At 34.6% G+C, this 17,264-nt stretch overlaps 1 protein-coding gene across 1 annotated transcript in view; it reads left to right on the top strand.

Annotated features, from left to right (window-relative positions):
* Positions 1-17,264, top strand: part of EYS (eyes shut homolog) — a 718,119-nt gene that overhangs the window by 603,180 nt on the left and 97,675 nt on the right. The window lies entirely within an intron of this gene.

The raw sequence follows: 17,264 nt of genomic DNA, 5'->3' as shown, positions 1-17,264 counted from the left end.
TCAGTTCTCTTTGTGTGAGCATTCTGACTCAAGGTAGAAAAGGGTTCGGTTAGGCAGAAGGTCTCCTGCTAGCCAAAATTCCTAACCACTACTTTTAAGAGAAAATGGGCTTCTTGTCATCTGCCCCTTTTCACAATGTTATGATTGTCTTAACATGTCAATTTTCATCTTGCATACTGAATAGCTTGCATCCATCAAGAATTTGGGTGCCTTACTGTCTATCTCTGAGCCATAGGACAATGTAGAAAGAAGTTTAACAGTTAAGTGCTCAGGGTGCAATGTTCTGAGTCATGATCTGTGGACCCTTCTGAAGGACTCTTCTGAGGCATTGTTTTGAACAACCTTCTGTTGCTGACCTTTCTGTGAGCAGGGAATTGGACAAGAACATCTCCAGAAGTATTTTTCAACCTCTGTTCTGTGATTATGTGGTCATGAGGTAGAAAGGAGGTGCTGTCAGCCTTTGGGGCTCAGAATTAAACACATATGCTTGACTTACAGTTTTGTTCCGAGTTAGTTTATGTCCAAATGTTTGGATTTTTTCTTATGTTTTTTAAGACTGCTTTCTCCTATACTTGTTTTTAAACTAGGTTAAGTGTTGTGCATACTGCATGTTTAAAAGCTCTGAAGTTGCCTCTGTGTAGTTTTATTTAAATGGATATTTTTTTCTGTTGAGCTTGGGCTCTGATAAACTCAGTCTTTATTTTAAAGTCTGAGACCGTGAAATTGTGGGTTATATGCAGCTAGGTCTCTGACATCACCTAGGCTCACATAGCCCACCCCTTGTTTGCTGATGGTTTACAGTCTGGCACCTGCTGAGTCATTTCTCCTCTTTGAAATATACAAGGATTAATAATAAATTTATTCATAGGGCTGTTGTGAGTATTGCTTAGCTAGAAGGCCTTAATTCCATTATGCAAGTTTTAGCATGCATTTACAGAACAGACTTTTACTTTACATTTTCTAATTGCTATGTTTGTCATTATGTTCACTCATTTGTATACCTAGAGTTGCAGGAATAGCCTCCTACTGCCTGTATTCCTCACCAATTTGTCAAAATACAGCCATGGTGCTGAAATGCAAGGATCAGTTTGTGGTTTCCACTACCTTCAGTGCTTTCTGCCTGTGCACTGCACACCAGATTTTGCCTCGACATGCTTGATTGATTAGTGTGGGTGTAACTATGCCAGGAAAATAGATGGTCCCTCTCTTATTTCAATTCCTACCTTATTACTTAAGATTAGGAAAACAGTTATAATTAAAATTACAAAATCACTGCTACTAAATAGAGCACCAAAAAGCAGTAACTAGTAACAGGCACTACATACATATGCATCTCAATCATTCATGACTTGCTTCCAAAAGTGCAGTGTTAAGGCCATGACCTCAGGTACCATGCTAAGCACCACCCTGTCAGGGACCTGACTGCATCCTCCTTCCTGAGATTTGTCTGCTGGGGCTTGGGTCTGACTCAGACCTCACACCATGAAGGGACCCCCTTCCTACTGGGAGCTGTGGGGAAGTGTTCCAGACAGTGCTGTGGGGTAGATGCAGTCAGGGCTAATTCCAGTGTCCTGGGGTCCGCTTTGAGCTGAGACTATATCACCAAACCTGTCCCAGATTACAGCTCCAGTGTCTCCCAGCTGCAGTGGTGGGACTGGCCCTGGTGCCAGGCCCTGACTCATCCCTGCAGGAGCAGCTGGCCCACACTTTGTCCTGACAGGCTCAGTTCAGGGTCTAACACTGTCTACCTTGTCTTAGGTTCAGCAATGAAATGAAGGCTTCAGTATTTACCTCTGTGTGGACAGTATTTCCTGTACAAGTTGGACATTCGGGGGATGGCTCCTCTTGGGTCTTTAAAGCATTTTATCTCCTAACAAAATTTGTGTTGTACTATGGTGGGTCTCCTGGTCTGAGCATTACACGGGCCACTCAGATACTACTGTCAGTGATTTCCACCAGTCATCTTTTTCATCTGCCCTTGAAGGTTCCTTTCTTGCATTGCTCTCATTACCAGTCTCCAAGCAGATTCATTTAATTTTGCACGTTACTTTTGGGTCACTACTGAAGCTAATCTCCAAGCAAATGTAGTTGACTTCTTCCCACCTATCACACTTAGAGAGCTTTTTACATATCAGTAGCTATGAACACTTCTGCAGCAATTGTTTCTGACAAGTTTGTGGTGCCTTGATAAGACCATCCAAACTCTTTCTCATGCAGTGAGAATTTAATTCAGAAAATCCAGCTCCTCTTCAGTTTTATGAACTGAATGCTGACTGACAATGCTGAGTATCTCCCAAATAATTTATCTGATTATTTTGTAATTAACTGTTAAACTACATAAAACCAATGCTGCCAGCAATTGACCATAGCTATAGTGAGTATGGTGATGAACATATGAAGACCTGTATTCTGTGTGTATCTTTTTCTCCCTATGAAGGACTCAAGCTTCCAAAATGCTTAATATGTTTCTATATATAAGTATTTTGTATGCCTTATTACAAGAAATACGATATTTTGTATATTTTGAAATGATGCATGCGTTTTGTAGTTCTCCAAAGCTTTATGAGTGATTTCTTCCACAAAAAAAAAAAAAAGCTGTCTTAATTTTACGCCAAAAGTGAGGTTTGTTACTGAAAAAAATAAAGGTAAATAAGATAAAATCAAATGAGATTTATTCATCTTGTGGGAAAAAATCTGAGCCAACTCAAATTTTCTAGTGGGAATTTTGTGATTTCACAGTATTATTAAAATAGTTAAATTGATTCTGATTTAACTTCTGTATCTAGGTTGCAAATCAGAGACAGCTTCATCTGAACAAATTTTTGACAGCTATAGATGTTTACTGTGATTAATAGAAACTTTATCCAGTGCCTGAGTTGTTACCTGAAGTATCTACATGATGGATAGCCCTGAGCATCTCCGTGAAATGAAATGTTTAATCTCAGCATTTTTCTTGTAGAATAATATTTTCTATTTTCAGCAACTATGGATTTGCATTTACAATATTTTTTTGAAAAGTGAACATCAAAATAAAGAAATTAAGCACCTCATCTGCAAGGAGAACCAGATTGTACATACCCAGCAGTAGTTACTGTTGTGTTTATACTTCTTTGATTTCCTTAATAATGTACATTCATAAAACTTAATCTTGTTAAATGTCTAGTGTCCAACACAAGATCTCATCTACCCATGAGGAAATGCAGTACATTTCACATCATACAAGATTGCTCTTTTCCATAAGCACCTCATAGTTTCTATTTTCGTAACCTGATGAAAATAATCCATCTTGTTTAAAAAATGGAAAACTTAATAAAGGAAGCCTTGTGAATACGCATTTACCCATGCAAGCTAAATATTTACCTTGTTTTTCTTCTTTGCTGTTAAGATTCATGAATCTTGTGAAGTATTTATTTTCCGACTAACACACTTTAGCTCAAATGTACACTGCTGATCAGAGTGAGTGAACAAAAATTGGAGATGAGACATTTGTAATACATCATAAAATGTAAATCTGGTTATTTAAGTGTTATTTCTCTTGAAATATATCCAAATTATACTATAATCTATATTTTATCTTTTTTATATTCAAATAAGGAATAAAATTATAATCAGGTAGTTATAATCAGGTAGTCTCATATACATTTAAGAGGAGTTTTAAATAAAATTGCAGCTAAAATGTATATAAATGTATCACCATAAAGTGGTCTCTTTTTTTTCTTTATGAAAAAGGTTTGGCTATATCTTAGAAAAATATTCTCAGCTGCTCATATTGGATGGTGTGATTTAGAAAACTTCTAGTACAAGGCGTACTTGAAAATATTGTGAGAATATTATTTTCTTTGACATGGTAGTTTTAAAGCCCATACTTTTTAACACAGCATGCATACTGTCACAAGAAACAAAATAGCTAATGTCTCTAGTGCAGTTAAAGGTACATGAACCCCTTCATCCAATTTAGATGACAGCAATAAACTTCAACATTCTGTGCTGTTCTATGCTTACATACGTATTCTGAAAGTGCAGATCTGCTCCACTCTGTTCCTTTGTTCAAATAAGTCATGAAACATTTTTTTTTTAAATGCAAGCCACTGATTACAGTGCCTGGTAGTTATACTTCACGAATCAATAAATCTTCAGTCTGGTAAGTGTGTGTGCCATTTAACATTTCTGTCTTGTATTATTGACCTGAGGTGGGTTGCTCATGCTTTGTGAAATTAGATTTGTAATGTGCCTGGCACTTTTAGTAGCACTGTTACCTCTCATTTGTTATCTAAAATCAGAGTTACTCTTTACTTGTGTTGAAAAGAGCCTAAAGGGATTATGGTGACAAGGACTCATCTTCTTTCTTACTAATGATGTCAAAACAAGAGAAGAATTGTAGGTAAGGACTGGAGATGCAGAGATTACTCTTCTAACTGTTGGTACAACTTACAGAGAGAGATAAATTATTCATTCCCAGTTTCATGTGGGCAAATCTATGATAAGCAAGCACACAAAGTTTACCTAAGTTTGAATTAGGGCATCTTGAGGGCATCTCTAATAGATGAAGACTCGGGGTTACAAAGGACTGGAAAAGATGAGCCTTAAAGAATCTGAAACCAAAACACTGTTGAAGAATCTTCATTAAAAAAAAAAAAAAAGAAAAGAAAGAAATTAATACAAATGCATAGAACTGAACCACCAGCAGCAGGAAATCTCTTGGTTGTGAGTACTGGTAAAGATGCTGGCCCCGAATTTAAGGTTTGCACTAGTTGGCAACAGAAGGGTTTTATTCTTAGCAGTCTCCCCTTTGTTATCAGTGCACATATATAAATTGTTCCTTCCCTTGGCATTCATGTTAAATAGTAGGTTTCTCATTAACCCCATTGCTTAACCTATTTTTCTTCTAGTTTTTCTCTCGTTTTAGATTGGGGTATAGCAGTTCATTTTAAGCCATCAGGATAAATAAAGGGAAATAATTAGTGCTGCCTGATGGAAGTGATAAATGTTATTCATTATTGTATTTCTTCAGTCTTTAATAGGTAAGAACTAGAAGAAACTCAATTGGAGGTCATTGTAGTATTATACTGTTATCTGCACAACATTGCATTGAGCACCTTTATTCGTGTGTCAGGTGGTTTGCTAATTTTCATTCATAGGATCAGATCTAAGATCCACTTCATAAGTGGAAGACTATATCTTAAGATGGCTCACATAATCATCCATCCCTGCATTATAGTGGTAAACGTTTTGATGGCTTGGTGTTTGGGAATGGAATTTTTCTCCACTCAAAATATATTTTTCATATGTTCCTTATTCATTTCTTCTCTTTAGACAAGTGCAATTTATTTGTACATAAAAATTCTTACCGCCATAGGCAAATTGTTATTACAACCATTGTAGTTAAAAAATTGGTTGACATAAATATATGGCATGTATTTTCCTTAGACTTTCTGTCTATAGCTGTTTCACTTAAGACCATTACTTCTATAAATCCATACACTGATTTCTTTCTTTTCTTTGTTTTCATCAGTGCTTTCATGTGCATAAGATTCAACAGATTTAACAAAGGGCATTAAGTCATTATATCACATCTACTGTGCAGCAGTGTAGAAGAAAAGTAGTTTTTGAAATTTGAGTCATACAAAGTGTTCTTTTATATTTTGCTAGACTTAGAAAATCTTAATTTGCTCACTGGAAAATAATAGAGGCTGATTCTCGCATAGAGTTATAGTCTGCTTCTAATGATGTTAAAATGAATCTTTCCAGTTTTTAAAATAGAAACATGATCCAAGACTTCTTCAGTCTGATCAAAATCACTGCAACTACAAGTGATGCTGTAGATAAAGAGAACAATGTGGCTGCTAATGGAGTTATGTTTCACAGAACTTCTATTCTAGAGAGACTTGGTAAAGTCTTGTACTTTTGTAAAGAGTATTCTTGTAACGTTTGAGTTCAGCTACTCAGTGCAATCATATTTAGATTTCAATTTATTCACTTTTCAGTAGAAGTCTCCCAGTTCACTCTTCCTCAGTGTAACAATGTTCTTGCTTTTGATTACTATTCAAGCCTTTTCTAAATTAACAAATACACCTAATTTGATTTCCTCAGGGGAAAGCACGTAGCTTGAGTTAATAGATTTGCGTTATGGACCTTGTTTGTTATTTAGTTTACTTAAATGGTTTCATCTACATTTAAGGAAAGAACTGGTTAAAACCTATTAGGTAATGACTCTTCATTTAAAGGGTTTCCCTTTTCTTTCAGTGAAGACTGTAGTTTTAATTTCCCTGATTTTCCACACATTTTCTTAGACGTTTCATAGTCTGGGGATTACATTAAAGGGAGCAAAGGAAGAAATAAACTTTTCTTTCTGAAGTTACATAGTATTAAAAACAAAAACAAAAAGCTTGAATGCAATTTGATGAATGAGAAAAAACAGAATAGAGGGTATGAATGAGCTGTACAAAGAACTGAAAGTACTTTCCTCAATGAATATTCACCTTTGGAGTTCCAAAGAGTAGAAGTCTTTTCTTTTGGTATGTAAGGTAGCCATAATGTATATCAAAACAGCCATGTTCAGGCACAGTAAATACTGGAACATGGATATGAAGCAGTATTATCATAAAGAGATGAAAGCAACATCTTCAGTCTCAATGGTGGTTTAAAAAGCACAGTTTTTATTAGCAATAAAATCAAGCAGGCCCATTTATTCATCTAACAGTGAAAAAATACACAAAGAAGCCTATTGTGATCTAAAAGAGAACAGTTAACACATAAGTGCAAGTGTAGTAAATATTGTCCATCTTTGTAAGTAAAACCAGGTTGTCCTGAGCCTCAGAATTGAACATCTGGTATTCCTTTGCGTTGGTGCCTACTGATAGAATCAACAATCTACTCTTGCAATGCTGTCATGAACATGAATAATGATAACAATAACTGTTGTAATGATGATGAGAATCACAATTAAATTTTGTTGCAGCTTCAAAACCCTATGTAAATATTAATGCTTATTTTTCCAGTATTGTTTTGCTAATCCCATTTTTGCATGTGTGAAATGGAGATGTCACAGCATATCAGTCTTGTCACAGTGTACTGATGTATTATGCTTGCATCAGTGCAGTCCCTGTGAAATCAGTGGAATTGCAGAAATGTGACTAAAAGCAGAATTTACATTTCCCTATTGGTAGTTTCCCATTTCCCTGTTGTATGCCAGGTGATGCATGCAGTAGAAAGAATCCCATTAACCAGTCTTCTGAAAGACTGTATACTTGACTCTTAGATTGATAGAGGTGGCACAAGTGAGGAATAAAGAAAAATAAGTATAATCTAGCACAAACAATGCTGGTTTCATGTGAAGTAGATATGACCATTTTTGGCTAGTGATGTGCTTATGCACAAACATGGATTGCTGTTTTTTTACATTCTCTGTAATATGTGAAAAACTGTATGCAGGCATTACTTAAAGAAATTAAATCTCCCATGCAAGACAAACAGCATTATACATGATAAAGTATATTTATACTCCATGCATTATCCAATTCCATTAGAATCTCTACAGCAGAAGAGAAAAAATACAGTTTGAAGGTGAAAAGGAAAGGTTTTCCTTTCTGAGCACCACTCTTTAAAAAGACTTTTTTTTTCCCTAAGGAGATGACATTAGAATTGTGTCTAATAGAGAGATTCTAGGCCCATATAGATTCAGAGACATAAACAGATGCAGTCATTTCTGTTACTGGCCAGTTGTTTGTTCATTCTAAGAACTTCTCTATGTTTTCTTTATTTTGTAAATAGACTGAATTATCTGTAAGACTGGACATTTTAAGCTTAGTTTTACAAAATATGAGACAAAAATGTTAACATTCCTTCACTCAGTACTATTTGGTTATTCCAATAGAAATGTTAGAATTATAGGTCTGCAGATCTTAGATCATTGTCTACTGAATTACCACTGCCTTAGCAGGACATGCTTACTCCATATTCGCCACACCTGTAAGTTATATACTTACAGCATTTCTAACAGGTGTTTATATAACCTTTATTTGAAAACTTCCAGTGAAGGGTTCTATTCAATCTACTTCAAAATCTATTCCTAGAGAGGGAACTTTTTTCTGATGCCTGTCATGTAGGCAACAGATTATTTATTTCTTGTTTGTAGCAACCCTCTATGAACTTGGTGATTATATAGTGCATATGATTTATCTTCTCTTCTTCAGCACTTTCAATTTTGCCTAAGTGATCTGTGGTTAGTATTAGCAGCATTAATTATCCACTGAAAGAATAACAAAAGAATGTATCTAGGATTTCATGAAATTTTAATTTAAACTTCTCTTTCAGGTCACTTTTTCAGACATTCATTGGCTTTTGATGCTCTCTTCTAATCTTACTTCTAGCTCATGTATTTTTCAATGTAATTTCAAGGCTATTAGCATGGCTTATGTATCAGCAACAGTAGAAATGAGAGAATGCAGATACCAAATATGTTGATGATAGTAAGCAAGCAGAGAATCAGAGACTAGTGAAAACTGATAGATTGAGTGAAACTCCTGCTGATTGATAAAGTGGGCCATTAAGAGTTATGACATCGTTCATTATTCTTATGTTGGAAGAAAGTGGAGCAATGTTTATATGTCCAGTGTTTATATGTCTACTGCCTATATACCTATTTATATATTCCATTATTATGCTTATTTTTTTTCTGACATTGTTGTCATATTTCCAACTTGTCTATTCTTAAGGATCTTTATTATGGAACTGCTTTCAGCTATTTTCAACTGTCATAGGAACTTCCAAAATACTCTGCAGAGCACATTTTGCTTAGAATTATTATACCATAAATAGCATTGTTCATTGTGTTAATGATATATAAATTATTTCTATATTATGTGAAGAGACATGATAATAAGCCTAGCGAAACACCCCTTAAAATGTATCTGGGAGCTGATGATTTACGTCAAGTCAATTTTTGGTGAAATTTTATAATGTTAAAAAATAATCTTTAAATCAAAGAAAATGTCATAGGAATTGAATAGTATAATAAATACATATTTCTGTGTTTTTTTACATACCCTACAATACAACACCAAAACAAAAGTTACTGTTCAGCAAAGTAATAGCAAAAATTCAGTGTCAGGCTGAGTTTTCTATAGTAAAAATGCAAGCATGGGTGGAGTAAACAGACTCGAAATTTAGCAGTATATTCTCATAGCCTGCTAGTAGAGCAAAGACAAGTTCTAAATAATGTTATCTTCTGGATACCTCATTCCTTGTAGATTAATGTATGTATGATAGGAGAAAGCTCAGCAATTTTAATGAGGGCCATGTAAGGATGTTCTTACTCTTCCTGGATTAATCAGAACTGAGGAAGAGCTGGCAATTTTTTTACCCACATATTAATGTAAGTCCATTGACATTCATTACACTTTATTAGAATTTGGCTTGTTCCCAGAAACCCCAGCAAGTACTATGATGGCTGTTTAAAAGTTGGAATTTTGACAAATGCCATATTCCAATATACAGGAAATTATGTTAACTGAAGGTCCACTAAGAAACAAAAGGCAAATAGTAACTTTTTAAGGTCAAACTCTGGACTTAATATTATCTTTATAGGAGAGAATATAAAATTTTGGTAAGAAAGTTTTAATACAGTAACTTATCATCAGTTTTATTAGTACCATAAGACTTTGTTAAGAAAATTGAATATGTAAAGTCATAAGGGGAAGTGCTATATGGTTATTCTGTTTCTTGTTGCTTTTTCCCTTCCAAAATATAATTTTAAAGATGTTTTTTAAAGATCTATATGGAAAAAATGGGTGGAAAAAATGTATTTGGTACAAAAATATTATGATACTGCTGTGATAATCACACTGCTTGGATATAACTTAAGAGTTCTAGTTTAAATATCACATGTGAATTCTGGTTCAAACTTCCTCATTTATTTTGAAGTGTTGACTAAAATGCTTATTATTTCTCTCAGATAAATCTGAAAGTCTGGCTGAAAATCATATGTTCTTTGGATAAAACAATCCTCTCAATAAATCTAAAGTCAAATGCTAATAAGAAGCATTTATTTTAAAAGGAATTTAATATTAAAATTGGTGATATTTCCATAAACTGCATATCTGTGATCAAACAACTAGAGTTCCATTTTTTTATTTCATTAGTTACAGCCACAATGAAGAAAAAGAAAATGGAGAGTCAGGAAGACTTTCAGAGTCAATTGTACTGTAGTTGAATTGATGCTCTAAAAACTCAGTTTTCAGTTTTGTTTAGATGATCCTCTTTGCAACTATTCATGGGAAACAATTAATAGCATTTTGCAAAAATACAGTATGGAGCACTTAGATGTAGGCTGAAGGCACTATAAAAAATCTGTGGAAAGAAAAATTGAGCTCATTTTGAAATATTTTTTCTTTCCTGTAGTGGCCAATAGCAGAGACCTCTTTCCTTTTGAATCAAAGAGGACCCTGCAGGGCTCCTTTATGCAGTGCAGGACACTATGCAGGACCCTCTATGTAATACAAACACACCAAGCAATGTAAGACACATATTGATGGAACAGCAGTATCATTTGTATCCTAGCTACAGTACTCCTGTTACTGGCATCAGATCAACTGCTTATAATCACAAGGCAGGCTAGAGCCCCAGCAATACTCACACGTATTATTATGTCCATTTTTGTGTATGCTGTCCTTAAAAACTTTCTCCTTCTCTGAAGTTTCTCTACCTTCACATATTTTTCTAAATTCCCTAATAAACCAGCCAAGGAATAAGGGAATAGTTTATGTACAAATAGCAGAATTTATTTTTAAGCATTGCTAGGAGGAAGGCTGTTGCCTTCGATACAAGAATATGAGGAATGTGTCAGCAATAATAGGGAATGTAATGTTGGTGTAAGGCTGCCAAAGGCTGTTAACTGTTTTACTACTCGTGGTGAAGAACAGCTCTTGAATCTTACACAAATACCAATTAAGAAGACACTCAAACCATCAGCAAAACTTGAAGTTTTTGCCTCATCAGGGGAACCTTTTAAGAGCTTGGGTTTTTTTTCTCTCCTAAACCCAGACCTCTGACAAATAACACATTCCAATAGTCAAGTGTGACCCCTCCACCCCCACCAATGCCTTTTTCTTTTTAAAAAAGAGCATCAGGAGATTACTAGTACTGCAAGATACTATTAGAGGTCAAAGTCATTTGGTTTTTTCCCCTCTTCTGTGCTTTTGTCTGCTCCCTTGCCTCCTCTCTCTCTCTCTCTTTCTCTGCTACTGGTATGCTTTTACAGCCAGGTCACTTTACAACAACTAGAAAGCCTGAAATTTGGTGTTGAACGGTGGGGGGTTACAATAGACATTGTATTGATTTCAAATAAAATGTCAGACATAAAGCATTCATTTCTATAATTATTACTTCTTTTTGTTCTATTTGAAAAGTGGTAAAACATACTAAAATGTGACCTTGTTGAAATTGAAGAAGGTAAAGAAACATGAACGTTTCCATAGAAGCAGCATGCCAAAGTTAATTTTTGTTTTTAATAACAATAAGATTTTTAAGGAAAAAAAAAATACCTCAATTTTGGAAAGAAATACCAAGAGCTTATTAAAACTGTGAGACACAGTACACATTTTCACACTTGTGAATTGAATGTGCTCAGTCAAAAGTAAAATCACTGTTCTTGAAAAATCTCCTATATTGCTTGACAGCTGGTTAGATGTTCCCTTGACAACTGCTCTGGTTAATCAGGGGTGTAAATGAAGCTGCTGTTTCAGGGTTTTGCAGGAGTAATTTTATATTGTCTCTTTAATATCAACACTTTTTCTGTGAGGAGCCATATTTGTTTTTGTAGGAATTTTCTTTTTCCCCCATGATCTGTTATTAATTTTGGTTAGTATATGTCAGCTTTGAGGGGAAAAATTGCAAATGATTCTAAATGTAATCTTCCAATTATAACATTATATAATGGGTAGTACTAATATTGCTTTCTAATATTTGTTTCAGAAGACCCGAAACTTTTAGTCTTATAGCACTGTGAGATATTCATTTGTAAAAGCTCTTCCTATGATGGTTTAGCTTGCATAAAGTCAAAGGTCAATTCTCTTTATAAAGCCTCATTTTTCTATACCTGCTGTTCTGACCTTTTAATTTTGCTACATCTCTCCTTAGACTGTTGGAAATGTGGCTGCACCTGTAGCATTATACAGAGAACATAATTGCTATAAGCTAAATGTTCTTGTTATGTACACAACTGTGGATGCGCCATTTTTAGATGATTACATTAGACAATTGTAATCCATGAATGAAGTTAACAATATTCCAGAAGTTCCACTCTCTGGACCTATTCTCATCAATATTGTCAAATATGTAATCAGTTTAAGATACTTTACTGTGTTTCCCTTGATATAAACTGGAAGCTGAAGCAATCATGCTATCAATTAAGGCTTAAGCCAGTCTGTCCAATGATGAGACCAGACATCAGTATGAATTTTGTGATTTTACTTTCTGCTGTGCTCCTTTAGTGCCACCTGGTGACCAGCTTGACGGAAAAAGAGAGTATAATCCTCACGTAGAAGGTAGCTGGTGATTCGAGCTAAAACCTTTGCTTGAGCAAGATTATAGCAGGTGATGTTGGATTTAGAAGTGCCTCAGTCTTTGCTAGTTCAAGAAAATTTATTTCAATATAATTTCTAAACTAAATTCCATACTTAACTATGCACAATTCAGTTATAAGTAAAAACACATTACATAAACATTGCACTTTATTAGAAACTCGGTGTTCATTCACATTATTAATCAAGATGTAGCTAGGAATGGCATTAATCACTGTATTTAACTTCTGCTTTGCATCTGTTGAAGTTGAGAAATTTTTGTGAAGAAATGGCCCCTTGTAGTCAATCCTTTGTTAATTCTTGCTCTTAATGAGAGATTACATACAATCTACAGCAGCTATGAAAAATCATGTTATTTTAAGTCAAGTGCAGAAAAGAAGACTGAACTTCTTTTTATTTCAAGTCTGTTGAAAAAAGATACCTTAGCATTAACAGGATCATTAGCATTAACAAGAAAAGGCTGGATTCCACAAATCTCCGGACTTAGATTGCCGTGAGAAATACTCCATATATCACTCCCATATATCCTCCTTGCAAACCTGTTTCCCCTACCTACTCCCCACACATAGCAAAAGAAAACTGTATATCAAACCTTTTTATATCATTACAATGTGTGATGTGCGTGAATCAGACCGATTTTGGTGCCTGACAAAATAATCCTGCAATAGGAATCATATTGCATTCTATTCTATTCTATTTCTCGAGGTAAAAATAAGCTGGCTTTTGAATGCAACTGAAGTATGCCCACTGAGATGTGAGGCAGATGGACTGAAATGCCTTCAGCATCTAAACAAGTGAAAAAGCACAACTGAACTACAAATTCTTCACAGTGTAAAGATGTCAGTGATTAGCCTTTTTCATCTCAGGTGTTCTTAATGTGAAGTCAGCATTTCATAATAGGAGGTTAATTAGAAAAATAAGGAAAAAATGTCAAGAGAATAAATCATCATTTCACGTGTTGTTGTTTTTTTTTGTTTTGTTTTTGTTTTCTAATGTGAATAATGGATTTTATTTTTATAGGAGAAGTGTGTAATAATACAGCTGCATTTATCCAGTTGCAAAATTAGGACAGATTTAATCTTGGATTATAAGAGAAATTTTATCAAGTTGTACAGCTAGCTCAAGTGGTATTTTATTTCAGGTCATTTCTGCTGCAGAACATTTCAAGTGCGTTCTTTTCTCCATCATTTTTTTAACTAGAGTAATTATGTCTTACATATGTCCGTATTTTGGCATTCTATGATTTTAAATGCTGCAGTAAAGATAGAGACAGCATTTCTGTTTTAATTGCCATTTTTCACTATTTTCATAACTTTCTCAGAAGGCTGTCTTTTGGGCTTAAATTTTCCATGCTCTGTCTCTTTTCAAAAGCTATTCTAAGCATATTTGGGTAATCTAGCAAATTCAAACAGTTCTAATTTTGTGGTAATGTAAGCGTGAAAAATACTCATTTTTCTCACATTTCAAATGACAGTTTTCCATTTATGTGACATAAACCAGATAGAAATTTCTTGTATTATTTGCCTGGAAGTTCTTACAAAGAAAGAAGCAAATGCTGAAGGAAGTAGTGGCAGCATTCCTAACGTGTGCTCCAGAATACAGGACACTGGATTGCTGCTTGTAGCCTGTGGTTTGTTTTCAAAGCTCAGTCACTCATCTGATGGCTGGCATCAAACTTATCGCTTCTTTTCCTCGAGCTTTCATTGCCACATCTTAATAAATAATTAAAAAATTAAAAAAAGGAAAAAACTTTATGACATTTGTGGAGACTTGATGTTCAAAATCACTGTGCTGCTTCTTGTACATATTGTTTTTGTATTTGTAATTTACTATTTTCTGACATGTTTCTTTAAAGACGCAAGTATGCCTAAGTAAGGATGACTGTTTTAGCATGTGACTCTTAACATTTATGTGAATTTAAGATACCTATGATTATCTACATATAGAAAATTTTAGCAGTGAATAACCTATAGATTATTTTAACTATACCAATTCTTAATTTTTTTACATCTTTTTTTCCTTAGCAAAGAATCAAAACAAGAGAAATTATGTACTCAAATCAGTGGGAATATGTGAATACCCAACATTCACAGTGACAATTTACATGCTTAGTTCATCTTAGTAGGCTAATTGCTTGAAGAGGATCAGAGTGACATACACCATAGTGCTCTTTTCCTTTCCATCAGACAAACATTCCAGTTTATGAACATTGCTACAACACTTAAACCTTTATTCTCTATAGGCTGGACTGTTACAAAATGTGATCTGTAGGGTTTGAACTGATTTAGATGTAGACTTTAGAAAACTTCTTGAAAAGCAGGCGTGAGGCAGAGGCGAAGGGAATACACTGCCACGAGTATATTAAGTTTGTACTAGAAAATCTGCTTTGACTGGTAAGTATCAAGGAAAGTTTATAGTTGCTTATTTTCCCACAAGAGTGGTAAATGAGCTAAATTACTTTTACCAGAGGAATTATCTTTATACACTCTGATTTACCTGGAGAATCCCCAGCAGCAGAAATATTAGTGAGAACAATAAATGAAATTCAAGATATTTTTAATATATCAAGAATTGGCTGAAAATCAGAGGAGAAGTACATTCTCCAAAATTGTCCCTATCCTGAGTATTTAAAAAAAGATTACTTAAGAACTTGTCAATATGCCCATTACTTTCTGAGGAGAATTTTTTATTTACTCAGCTCACAGTTTGTAAAGGAATTGTGAAAATTAGCTGTTGTTCAGAACATCAGACATTGCTTCTGGGTCCATATGTTCAACATGAAAATGCCATGATAACTTTGTATTACATAAGAAGGAACTTAACTCAAAATGCACTTACAAAATATTAAAATACACTTCATAATTTTTAAATCTAAAATTAAAGGAAAATTTGAATATTTTTCAAACTCGTTTGAATAGTCTAGGAGTCTGGGTCACATTTGAATATATGATGATGCCACTCAAATATCACAGTCTTCTAACCACTTTTAAAAGAATTGATCTTCCTAATTCAAGAGTAGAAAATGTGCTGCATACTTAGAAAGGTAAAATAATGTGGTACATAACAACCCTACGTAGCATAGTGCATTGGTGAGTCAGTTATTTAGCATTGTCTGAAGTAACTCTTGAACCAGAAGCAATATAGCCATTGGAAAGGCAGAATTTTTTAATGTAGATGCATCACCTGCTGATACAGACATACTGCTTATGTGGTTTGTGTTAGAAGATGAACTGGTTTTAACTGCTCTCAGATGTCACTGCTGTTAAGTGTTAGTAATGTACCCACATGCATTAGGGGCCTAATACTGTATCCACTTATGTTAATACAATGTTCCCTGTAACTTCAGAGATGAAAACTGAGACTGTAGGTGCTGAATTTGCAGATAGGATGATAGAATAGTAAAACCGTAGACAGAAGTAGAAAAGCAAAACTGAAGGCAAAACATGGGATAAATCAGCAGGCAAATGAGTGGTGATTTGTGAAAACGTCAGCAGTCAAGAGCATTGTAGGTTTTGATGTGATTCATCCACTTGTAAATTTACTTATTTGTTTGAGTAAATTTATCTTTGGCAGTGCTGAGGTATGCCATTCTAGGAGTAGTAATATATACTTACAGTGTTCAAGATAGAATGGGCTTTAAAATACCTTAACTCCTTCGTATGTTTGCAGCCTCACATGATGACTCATTTGCACCAACATAAAAGAGTTTATGAGATTCCTGCCTTTGTCCTTGACCAGCTAAAGTCATGGAAAATTTGGCAGTCCAACTAAATATATATGTATGTTTGTTTGTGTGTGTGTGTGTGTGTGTTTGTGTGTGTGTATTCAGGATCTTCTATAAAATTTGTCATGAAAACGTAACATTTTTCTTGCTAAGGACATAACTCTGGAAACCTAATTGTATAGGTATGACTGAGCAGAGTTTGATGTCCTGTTGTGCATGTACTCAGTAAATCCTATCATGCTTCCCAAAAGGAGGCCCATCACATTTTCTTTTCAAAAATTCAGAGTGCATAAGTGGGAAGCACTTCTGCAGGATTATCAAAGCTTGGTTTTAAAGAACGCATCAATTAATGTTCTCCTGTTTCCATTGCTGCAATAATATTCACACAAATTTCCTTTCAAAATATTAAAAATATCCATTTGAAAAAGACATATTTGAAAATCATCTTTCTGGATTGAATTTTTGTTACAGCATTTCATCATATCTCATCATAGAAAGAACCTAAAGAGTCCTCGGTGTCTGACTGAATGTTCACTAGTGGTTACTTCAAAAATTCCCTTAACATTATATTCTTTATTTGTGAAGATCAGTACCAGAGTTTACATTAACAGCATGCTTCTCAAGTTGTGATAACGATATCACTGTGTAATCTTGCTACTCCGAGGTATGAAGCCTTTCATTTCTTACTCTATGTCTGTTTCCCCTGTAGGGCAGGAAAAGGAAATTTCCACCTAGGGAGTTCAGCATCATTCAGCATCAACGATATTTGTCCACAGTCCTCTGTACTAGGGAGAGCACATGTCAGCTACAGTTAGCACTTAAAATTTATCAGTATTCACTTACACATGTAAAGATCTCTTTCTTCTTTGTCTCTGTGTATATTTCAAACACTAGAGTCAGGAACAGTAGGAAAGCAAATAAAAGAAAGACCTTAAAAGAATAAACTTACATCTTTTTTTTTC

Source organism: Cyrtonyx montezumae, unplaced genomic scaffold, assembly GCF_038088225.1.
Source record: "Cyrtonyx montezumae isolate F1298 unplaced genomic scaffold, pur_monq_1.0 scaffold_13, whole genome shotgun sequence".
Lineage (NCBI taxonomy): Eukaryota > Metazoa > Chordata > Aves > Galliformes > Odontophoridae > Cyrtonyx > Cyrtonyx montezumae.
This window is presented reverse-complemented; position numbering and strand designations above follow the sequence as displayed.